The sequence below is a fragment of the Heterodontus francisci genome, chromosome 34, assembly GCF_036365525.1.
Source record: "Heterodontus francisci isolate sHetFra1 chromosome 34, sHetFra1.hap1, whole genome shotgun sequence".
NCBI classification, from domain to species: Eukaryota; Metazoa; Chordata; class Chondrichthyes; order Heterodontiformes; family Heterodontidae; genus Heterodontus; species Heterodontus francisci.
The window spans coordinates 18,688,656-18,699,714 of record NC_090404.1 but is presented as its reverse complement, the minus strand read 5'-3'; the positions used below and the strand labels follow the sequence as shown (position 1 = coordinate 18,699,714).

The window sequence follows — 11,059 nt, the reverse complement described above, 5'->3', positions numbered from 1 at the left end:
AGGCAGGTCCCTGGTGGTCTAGTGGTTAAGATTAGGTACCCTCACTGCTGTGAACCGGGTTCGATTCCCTGCCAGGGAATGAAGTTTCTACTCCCCAAAGCCTGTCCACCATCTACAAGGCACAAGTCAGGAGTGTGATGGAATACTCTCCACTTGCCCGGATGGGTGCAGCTCCAACAACACTCAAGAAGCTCGACACCATCCAGGACAAAGCAGCCCACTTGATTGGCACCCCATCCACAAACATTCACTCCCTCCACCACTGACGCACAGTGGCAGCAGTGTGTACCATCTACAAGATGCACTGCAGCAAAGCGCCAAGGCTCCTGAGGCGGCACCTTCCAAACCCGCGACCTCTACCAACTAGAAGGACAAGGGCAGCAAATACATGGGAACACCACCACTTGCAAGATCCCCTCCAAGTCACACACCATCCTGACTTGGAACTATATCACCGTTCCTTCACTGTCGCTGGGTCAAAATCCTGGAACTCCCTTCCTAACAGCACTGTGGGTGACCATACACGTGGACTGCAGCGGTTCAAGAAGGCAGCTCACCACCACCTTCTCAAGGGCAATTAGGAATGGGCAATAAATGCTGGCCTGGCCAGCGATGCCCACATCCCATGAATGAATTTTTAAAAAAGGAAAAATACAGAGAAGAAAATAATAACGAAAATTATACGTGAGGGCTGAGCAGAGGAAGAATAATGGGATTGGCTGATTTCTGGAGCAGTAGAAACAAAGCTGGGAGACAGGAAACACTGGTTATTAAGCACCAGGAAAAAGTGCAAATATCACTTGAACATCCCACACTGCACTAATACATTGCACAGTCCTTTTTGATGACATCCTTTGGCGTTAAAAGCCCCAAATTCCTCCCAGTTCAATGGGCTGGATATCCCATTGAAGAGCAACATTTTCCTTTGTTCACTTCTCCATGCATTTCTGACCTGGAGATCCGTGGATAATGTGATTTCCAGTGCTCCTGTGGGCCCTTTAACTCCTCCACAAACTTCAACTCTTCAAAAATACAGGAGTGTTAGAGACAGTTTGACCTGGTGGGCTGGCGGAAGGGAGGGAAGCAGCAGAGGCAACTGATCAGATAGTCTCAATCTTAGTGACAAAGAAGACCATGAGCTCCTCGCACTTGTTGTTGGAGGAGACAGGGAAGAGGGAGAGCACTTATAAAGGAAATAACTTGTGTTACAGATAGTAAAAAGACTCGACATACTGTGTGTTCAATACAAAGCTGATTTATTTGACTATTATCCAGAATATTAGCCCCTATAACTGGGCCGGAGTTCACTAACATCAGCAGAAATAGACCCCAATGAACATGGTTCAGTCCTGGAGACGATTAACAGCAGAATCCAAAAACTGTCGTTACTTGTGAACTCGCTGGTGTCTCAGCAGGATGGATGAATTAATGAATCCCTTCCCGCACATGGAGCAGATGAAGGGCCTCTCCGCGGTGTGAAGTCGCTGGTGCGTCCGCAGGGAGGATGAAGTCGTGAATCCCTTCCCACACACTGAGCAGGTGAACGGCCTCTCCCCAGTGTGAACTCGCTGGTGCTTCAGCAGGTCGGATGAAGTTGTGAATCCCTTCCCGCACACGGAGCAGGAGAACAGCCTCTCCCCAGTGTGAATGCGCTGGTGTACGGTGAGATCAGATGATCGCCTGAACCCAGCCCCGCAGTGAGAGCAACTGTACGGTCTCTCGTCAGTGTGAACACGTTGGTGGGACATCAGCTCCCCGGAACTTTTATAGCAACTCCCACAGTCGGGACATTCAAAAGGTCTGTCATCAGTGTGAACTCGCTGGTGTCTCCGCAGGTGGGATGACCGAATGAATCCCTCCCCACAGATGGAGCAGGTGAACGGCCTCTCCCCGGTGTGAATACGCTGGTGTACAGTGAGGTCACCAGATTGCCTGAACCCAGCCCCGCAGTGAGAACACCTGAACGGTCTCTCGTCAGTGTGAACACGTTGGTGGGACATCAGTCCCTGGGAACTTTTATAACAATTCCCACAGTCTGGACATTCAAAAGGTCTGTCATCAGTGTGAACTCGCTGGTGTCTCAGCAGGGTGGATGACTGACTGAACCCCTTCCCACACACGGAGCAGGTGAACGGCCTCTCCCCAGTGTGAAGTCGCTGGTGTGTCAGCAGATTGGATGAATCTGTAAATCTCTTCCCACACACAAAGCAGCTGAACGGCCTCTCGCCAGTGTGAATTCGCTGGTGTGTCAGCAGGTTGGATGATTTAGTGAATCCCTTCCCACACACAGAGCAGGTGAACGGCCTCTCTCCGGTGTGAACTCGCTGGTGTTTCAGCAGGTCGGATGAAGTAGTAAATCCCTTCCCACACTCTGAGCAGGTGAACGGCCTCTCGCCCGTGTGAACTCGCTGGTGTGTCTGCAGGTTGGATGATTTAGTGAATCCCTTCCCACACTCTGAGCAGGTGAACAGCCTCTCCGAGGTGTGACTGTCTGGATGAGTTTCCAGCTTAACTGGATAATTCAATCCCTTTCCACAGTCCCCATGTTTACACTGTTTCTCCCCAGTGTCACTGCACTTGTGTTTTGACAGGTCTGATTGGCTGAAACCTTGTCCACACACAGAACATGTGTACAGTTTCTCTCCACTGTGATTGGTGCTTTTTCCTTCCATGTTCAAGATCTGATGATATTCAGGTTGGCTGTGGTAGATTAGGAAACTACATTAGAAGGTATGACAGTAGACAGGCAATGACTAACATTTAAACAATTAATACAAGCTTTACAACAAATTTACATTCCTTCGAGGCACAAAAACCCAGCAGGAAAAGTGATCCAACCATGGCTAATAAGAGAAGTTAAAGATTGTATTAGATCAAAGGAAGAGGCTTATAAAGTTACCAAAAGACATAGTAAGCCTGAGGATTGGGTGCATTTTAGAATTCAGCAAAGGAGGACCAAGAAACTGAAAGAGAAATATGAAAGTAAACTAGCAAGAAACAAAAACAGATTGTAAAAGTTTCTATGGGTATGCAAAAAGGAAAAGATCAGCAAAGACAAATGTGGGCTCATTACAGGCAGAGACAGGGGAATTTATAATGGGGAATATGAAAATGGCAGAGAAACTAAACAAATACTTGGTGTCGGTCTTCACAGAGGGAGATACAAAAAATCTCCCAGGAAAATTAGAGAACCAAGGGACTAGCGAGAACGAGGAACTGAAAGAAATTAGTACGAGTAAAAAAGTAGTACAAGAGAAACTAATGGGACTGACAGTTGATAAATCCCCTGGACTTGATGATCGACATCCCAGAATGTTGAAAGAGGTGGCTGTAGAGATAGGTGATCATCTTCCAAAATTCTACAGACTCTGAAATGGTTCCTGAAGATTGGAAGGTAGCAAATGTAACCTTACTATTTCAGAAAGAAGGGAGAGAGAAAACAGGGAACTACAGACCTGTTAGCCTGGTATCAGTAATAGGGAAAATGCTAGAATCTAATACAAAGGATGTGATAGCTGGACTTAGAAAATAATGATCTGATTGGGCATAGTCAACATGGATTTATGAATGGGAAATCATGTTTGACAAACCTGCTGGAGTTGGAGGATGAAACCAGCAGAATAGATAAGGGGGAAAACAGTGGATGTGGTGCATTTAATTTTTCAGAAGACTTTCGATAAGGTCCCACACGAGAGGTTAGGAAACAGAATTAGAGCACATGGGATTGGGGGTAATATACTGCCATGGATTGAGAATTGCTTAATGGACAGAAAACAGAGAGTAGGAATAAATGGGTCATTTTCAGGTTAGCAGGTTGTGACTAGTGGGGTACCACAAGGATCAGTGCTTGGGCCCCAGATATTCACAATCAATATCAATGATTTGCATGCAGGGATTAAATGTAATATTTCCAAGTTTGCTGATGACACAAAACTAGATGGGAATGAGAGTTGAGAGAGGATGGAATTTAGTGAGTGGGCAAGAACATGGCAGATGGAATATAATGTGGAAAAATATGACATTATCCACTTTGGTGATCGCCTGAAAGATGAAGGAGTGAGGTCGCTGCTCCCGAGCTGGCGGGAAACTCAGTCGTCCGTCCAGAGTGTCGAACGTGAAGGGCGGCGCGGTCATGCCGGGCTCCAGGGAGCAGGCCGCTCTGAGTGAGTGAGGATCACGAGTGGACAATGGTGGGAGCTGATGAAATGTTTTATTACCTACACCCCCTTCCCCGCCCCCTCCCTCTTCCCACCGACATCCACCTATCCCCGAGCAGGGGCCCTAACAACCCCACTGTCTTGTGGGCATCTCGGGAGAGACCAAGGCTAAGGGAGTAAACCCTAACAGAAAATCCGGAGCGGAACCCCGTAAGCGGTCATGTGTCACCTTTGGCATGTTTCCGGCAGTTCCTGCAGCCATACCGGTGCCAAACGTCCTGCTCTGCACTCCTTTGGACCCCACCAGAAAGGCCGAGAGGGGGGTTTCGACGCTTGGGCAACTCACAACCTCCATACATTCGCCCAGGCATGCGCCATGGAGAGGTCCCTCCATAGTCGCCTCACAGCGACCAAATCAACACGGAAGGCAGCAGTTACGGGTTAGAGGTCCAGCTCAATTGGCGTAGAGATTGGGCGCCACGGGTTGCCTTTGTCGGTGGGAAAGGTCATCGCATCTCACTGGACAGCTACCGCCTGCCTCAAACCGGGCAGCCCCCGGTCAGTAAGGTTCTGTCCCGCTACAGTCCACCTGCTTCAATGGGTGCTTGGAGCTCACGGTCATTGCCCAACAAATGGACTGTAACACTGCACCAAACAGCACGACCAAAAAAGGAAAGAAGGTACAAGCCCTTCGCTTTGCAAGCTGGAACATCAGAACTGTGTCCTGGCCTGTCGGAAGACCTTACACAAATCAACGATTCTCGGAAGACCGCCATCGTTAACAATGAGCTCAGTAGACTCAATGTAGACATTGCAGCACTTCAGGAGACACGCCTCCCTGCGAGTGGATCTCTAACAGAGCAAGACTACACCTTCTTCTGGCAGGGCAGGGATCCTGAAGAACCAAGACAGCATGGGGTGGCCTTCGCCGTCAGAAACTCTTTGCTCAGCATGATAGAGCCACCCTCAAACGGCTCGGAACGCATACTGTCCATCTGACTGCTCACCGCCTCTGGTCCAGTACACCTACTCAGCACCTATGCTCCAACACTCTGCTCTCCAACTGAAGCTAAAGACCAGTTCTTTAATAATATCATTAGTAGCATCCCCAATACTGAACATCTGTTCCTGCTGGGGGACTTTAATGCCAGGGTTGGGGCCGACCATGACTCATGGCCCTCCTGCCTTGGGCGCTATGGCATTGGAAGGATGAATGAGAATTGACAGAGACTGCTGGGGTTGTGTACCTATCATAACCTCTGCATCACCAACTCGTTCTTTCACAATAAACCCTGTCACCAGGTTTCATGGAGACACCCAAGATCGCGTCGTTGGCACCAGCTGGACCTCATTGTCACAAGGCGAGCCGCCTTAAACAGTGTTCAAATCACACGCAGCTTCCACAGTGCGGACTGCGACACCAACCACTCCCTGGTCTGCAGCAAGGTTAGACTCAGACCAAAGAAGCTACATCACTCCAAGCAGAAGGGCTGCCCGCGCATCAACACTAACAGAATTTCTCATCCACAGCTGTTACATACGTTTCTAAATTCACTTGAAAAAGCCCTTCAAAACACTCCTACAGGGGATGCAGGGACCAAGCGGGCCCACATCAGAGATGCCATCAATGACTCAGCAATGACCACCGATGGCAAACGTGTGAAGCGGAATGTAGACTAGTTTCAATCTCACTTTGAAGAGCTGGAACCTGTCATAGCCGCTAAGCGCATTGCACTGCTGAACTACAAGAAAGCACCCAGCGAGTTAACATCCATAGCACTTAAAGCAGCCAGAAGCACTGCACAAAGAACAGCTAGGTGCTGCGCAAATGACTACTGGCAACACCTATGCAGTCATATTCAGCTGGCCTCCGACACCGGAAACATCGGAGGAATGTTTGCAGGCATTAAGAGAGCTTTTGGGCCAACCTTCAAGAAGATCGCCCCCCTCAAGTCTAAATCAGGGGAAACGATCACTGACCAACACAAGCAAATGGACCGCTGGGTGCAGCACTACCTAGAACTGTACTCCAGGGAGAATGTTGTCACTGAGACCGCCCTCAATGCAGTCCAGTCTCTACCAGTAATGGATGAGCTGGATGTACAGCCAACAAAATCGGAACTCAGTGATGCCATCGATTCTCTAGCCAGCGGAAAAGCCCCCGGAAAGGACGGCATTACCCCTGAAATAATCAAGAGTGCCAAGCCTGCTATACTTTCAGCACTGTACGAACTGCTTTGCCTGTGCTGGGACGAGGGAGCAGTACCACAGGACATGCGCGATGCCAATATCATCACCCTCTATAAGAACAAGGGTGACCGCGGTGACTGCAACAACTATCGTGGAATCTCCCTGCTCAGCATAGTGGGGAAAGTCTTCACTCGAGTCGTTTTAAACAGGCTCCAGAAGCTGGCTGAGCGTGTCTACCCTGAGGCACAGCGTGACTTTTAAGCAGAGCGATCTACCATTGACATGCTGTTCCCCCTTCGCCAGCTACAGGAGAAATGCCGCGAACAACAGATTCCCCTCTACATTGCTTTCATTGATCTCACTAAAGCCTTTGACCTCGTCAGCTGACGTGGTCTCTTCAGATTACTAGTAAAGATCAGATGTCCACCAAAGCTACTAAGTATCATCACCTCATTCCTCTTTCCTACCCTGAGTGGCTTGAAGCAGGGCTGTGTTCTTGCACCTGCACTGTTTGGGATCTTCTTCTCCCTGCTGCTCTCACATGCGTTCAAGTCTTCAGAAGAAGGAATTTTCCTCCACACAAGATCAGGTGGCAGGTTGTTCAACCTTTCCCATCTAAGAGCGAAGACCAATGTACGGAAAGTCCTCATCAGGGAACTCCTCATTGCTGACGATGTTGCATTAACATCTCACACTGAAGAGTGTTTGCAGAGTCTCATCAACAGGTTTTTGGCTGCCTGCAACGAATTTGGCCTAATCATCAGCCTCAAGAAAACGAACATCATGGGACAGGACGTCAGAAATGCTCCATCCATCAATACTGGTGACCACGCTCTGGAAGTGGTTCAAGAGTTCACCTACCTAGGCTCAACTATCACCAGTAACCTGTCTCTTGATGCAGAAATCAACAAGCGCATGGGAAAGGCTTCCACTGCTATGTCCAGACTGGCCAAGAGAATGTGGGAAAATGGCTCATTGACACGGAACACAAAGGTCCGAGTGTATCAAGCCTGTGTCTTCAGTACCTTGCTCTAGGGCAGTGAGGCCTGGACAACGTATGTCAGCCAAGAGCGGCGTCACAATTTGTTCCATCTTCGCTGCCTCCGGAGAATCCTTGGCATCAGGTGGCAGGACCGTATCTCCAACACAGAAGTCCTCGAAGCGGCCAACATCCCCACCATATACACCCTACTGAGTCAGCGGCACTTGAGATGGCTTGGCCATGTGAGCCGCATGGAAGATGGCAGGATCCCCAAAGACACATTGTACAGCGAGCTCGCCACTGGTATCAGACCCACCGGCCGTCCATGTCTCCGCTTTAAAGACATCTGCAAACGTGACATGAGGTCCTGTGACATTGATCACAAGTCGTGGGAGTCAGTTGCCAGCGTTCGCCAGAGCTGGTGGGCAGCCATAAAGGCGGGGCTAAAGTGTGGCGAGTTGAAGAGACTTAGTAGTTGGCAGGAAAAAAGACAGAGGCGCAAGGGGAGAGCCAACTGTGTAACAGCCCCGACAAAAAAATTTTATCTGCAGCACCTGTGGAAGAGCCTGTCACTCTAAAATTGGCCTTTATAGCCACTCCAGGCGCTGCTTCACAAACCACTGACCACCTCCAGGCGCGTATCCATTGTCTCTCGAGACAAGGAGGCCAAAGAAGAAGAAGATCCACTTTGGTCATAATAACAGAAATGCAGAGTATTTTTTAAATGGTGAGAGATTGGGAAGTGTTGATGTCCAAAAGCACTTGGATGTCCTGGTTCATAAGTCACAGAAAGCCAACACGCAGGTGCAGCAAGCAATTAGGAAGGCAAATGGTATGTTGGCCTTTATTGCAAGGGGTTTTGAGGACTGGAGTAAAGAAGTTTTGCTGTAATTGTATCAAGCCTTGGTGAGATCACAGCATAGAACCATTGAAAAATTATGACACAGAAGGAGGCCATTCATCCAATCGTGTCTGTGCCGGCCGAGAAAACTAGCCGCCCAATCTAATTCTAGCTTCCAGCACCTGGTCCATAGCCTTGCCGGTTACAGCACTTCAGGTACATGTCCAGGTAACTTTTAAAAGAATTGAGGGTTTCTGCCTCCACCACCATTCCTGGCAGTGAATTCCAGACACCCACCACCCTCTGGGTGAAAAGTTTTTCCTCATGTCCCCAATAATCCTTCTACCAATCACCTTAAATCTGTGTCCCCTGGGAATTGACCTCTCTGCTAGGGGAAACAAGTCTTTCCTATCTGCTCTATCTCGGCCTCTCATAATTTTGTACACCTCTATTAAGTCACCCCTCAGCCTCCTCTGTTCTAAGGAAAACAACCCTAGCCGATTCAATCTTTCCTCATAGCTGCAACCTTCGAGCCCTGGCAACATTCTTGTAAATCTCCTCTGTATTCTATCCAGAGCAATTATGTCCTTCCTGTAATGTGGTGACCAGAACTGTACACAATACTCCAGCTGTGGCCTAACCAGCGTTTTATACAGTTCCAGCATTACATCCCTGCTTTTGTATTCTATACCTCGGCCAATAAAGGAAAGCATTCCATATGCCTTCTTCACCACTCTATCTACCTGTCCTGCCATCTTCAGGGACCTGTGGACATGCACTCCAAGGTCTCTCACTTCTTCTACCCCTCTCAATATCCTCCCGTTTATTGTGTATTCCCTCACTTTATTTGCCCTCCCCAAGCGCATTACCTCACACTTATTCTGGATTGAATTCCATTTGCCACTTTTCTGCCCACTCAACCAAACCATTGATATCATTCTGGAGTTTACGACTATCCTCTTCACTATCAACTACACGGCCAATTTTTGTGTCCTCAGCAAATTTCCCAATCATGCCTTCCACATTTAAGTCCAAATCATTAATATATACCACAAACAGCAAGGGATTCAACACTGAGCCTTGTGGAACGCCACTGGAAACAGCTTTCCATTCACATAAACATCCGTCGACCACTACCCTTTGTTTCCTGACCCTGAGCCAATTCTGGATTCAACCTGCCACATTCCCCTGTATCCCATGGGCTTTAATTTTTCTGTCCAGTCTGCCATGTGGGATCTTGTCAAATGCCTTACTAAAATCCATGTAGACCACATCCACTGCACTACCCTCATCAATCCTCCTTGTTACTTCCTCAAAGAATTCAATTAAGTTAATAAGACATGACCTTCCCTTAACAAATCCCTGTTGACTATCCCTGACCAATTCATGTCTTTCCAAGTGGCAGTTTATCCTGACCCTCAGAATTGATTCTAATAAATTACCCACCACCGAGGTCAGACTGACCGGCCTATAATTATTTGGCTTATCCCTCGCAACCTTTTTAACATTTTAATGTTCGCAGACCTCCAATCCTCTGGCATCTCGCCAGTATCCAGTGGGGATTTGAAGATGATCCTCAGCGCATCTGCTATTTCCTCCCTGGCTTCCTTTAACAACCTGGGATGCAATCCATCCAGTCCTGGTGATTTATCCACTTTCAAGGAGTATTGTGTGCAGTTTTGGTCTCCTTACCCGAGGAAGGATTCAACTGCCGTAGAGAGAGTGCAATGAAAGATCACCACTCCTGGGGTAGTGGGATGGTCCTCTGAGCAGACAAGGTCTATCTTCCCCAGAGGCGATCTCACTGAAGCATGCAAAATTCTTACAGGGCCTGACAGGGTTAATGCAGGAAGGATGTTTCCCCTTGCTGGGGGAGAGGGGGAGGGCAGAGTGAGCTGTGGTGGGTCGTCTTGAACCAGGGAACACATTCTCAGAATAAGAGGTAGGCCATTTAGAACTGAGCTGAGGAGAAATTTCTACCCCATTTGCAATTCTCTACCCCAGGGGGCTGTGGAGGTTCGGCCATTGAGTATGCTCAAGACAGAGATCAATAGACTTCTAGATGTTAAAGATATCAAGGAATATGGGGATAGTGCGGGAAAATGACGTTAAAGAGGATCAGCCATGATCCAGCTGAATGGCAGAGAAGGCTCGAGGGGCTGAATTCTCCCGCTCCTATTTCCAATGTTCCTACCAGGATGGTTGCTCACGTGCCTTGACTGTAACCGGTCCAAGATGGCGGCCAGTGCTCCCGCTCCCCCAGGCCTGTCACCGCATGTAAACACGGGGCCTGTGGCCTCTTATTCGGGGCCTCAGGCCGACCCCAGGTGTTTATGAAGCTTCCCAGTCCACCCACGGCTCCAGTTCCTCCCCTGCGCCCACAATCTCCTCCCGCCTCCCGAGACACCTGTTCCACCTCAGTCTGTTGCCACCACCCGCGTTGTGCATGCTCAGAGCTCAGTCTGGTCCCGCGCTGTCGCACTGAGCGGCTGCGGTCATTGATAGGGGACTTTCTGACCCCTGGGGAATCCTAGAGAATTAACCCACCAGTGAAAGCTCCCAATTGGTGAATGGACGATTATTTTTGCATCATTCCATGGAGTTTGGGGCCAGAGAGGCAATGAACGAAATTATTAAATAATTTAAGAAACCCAAGTGTCCTGGTCATCATCTATGTTGTGAAGTACCATAACCAGGCTGGCAGACTGGACTGGTTCATTTTGGGAGGAGGAATAAGGAGGCCAGTTATTGGTTAGAATGTAAGAAATTAAATGGAGCAGAGGAGCAAAGAGATCTGGGAACAGAGTCACATAAATCACTAAAAGGAGCAACACAAGTCGATAAGAGAGCAAAGAAAGAGCTGATGTTCTTTTCTAGAGGAATACAATG

At 48.6% G+C, this 11,059-nt stretch overlaps 1 pseudogene; it reads right to left on the bottom strand.

The window, feature by feature from the left end:
• Positions 1-1,254: 1,254 nt before the first annotated feature.
• Positions 1,255-11,059, bottom strand: part of LOC137349166 (zinc finger protein 850-like) — a 79,721-nt pseudogene continuing 69,916 nt past the window's right edge.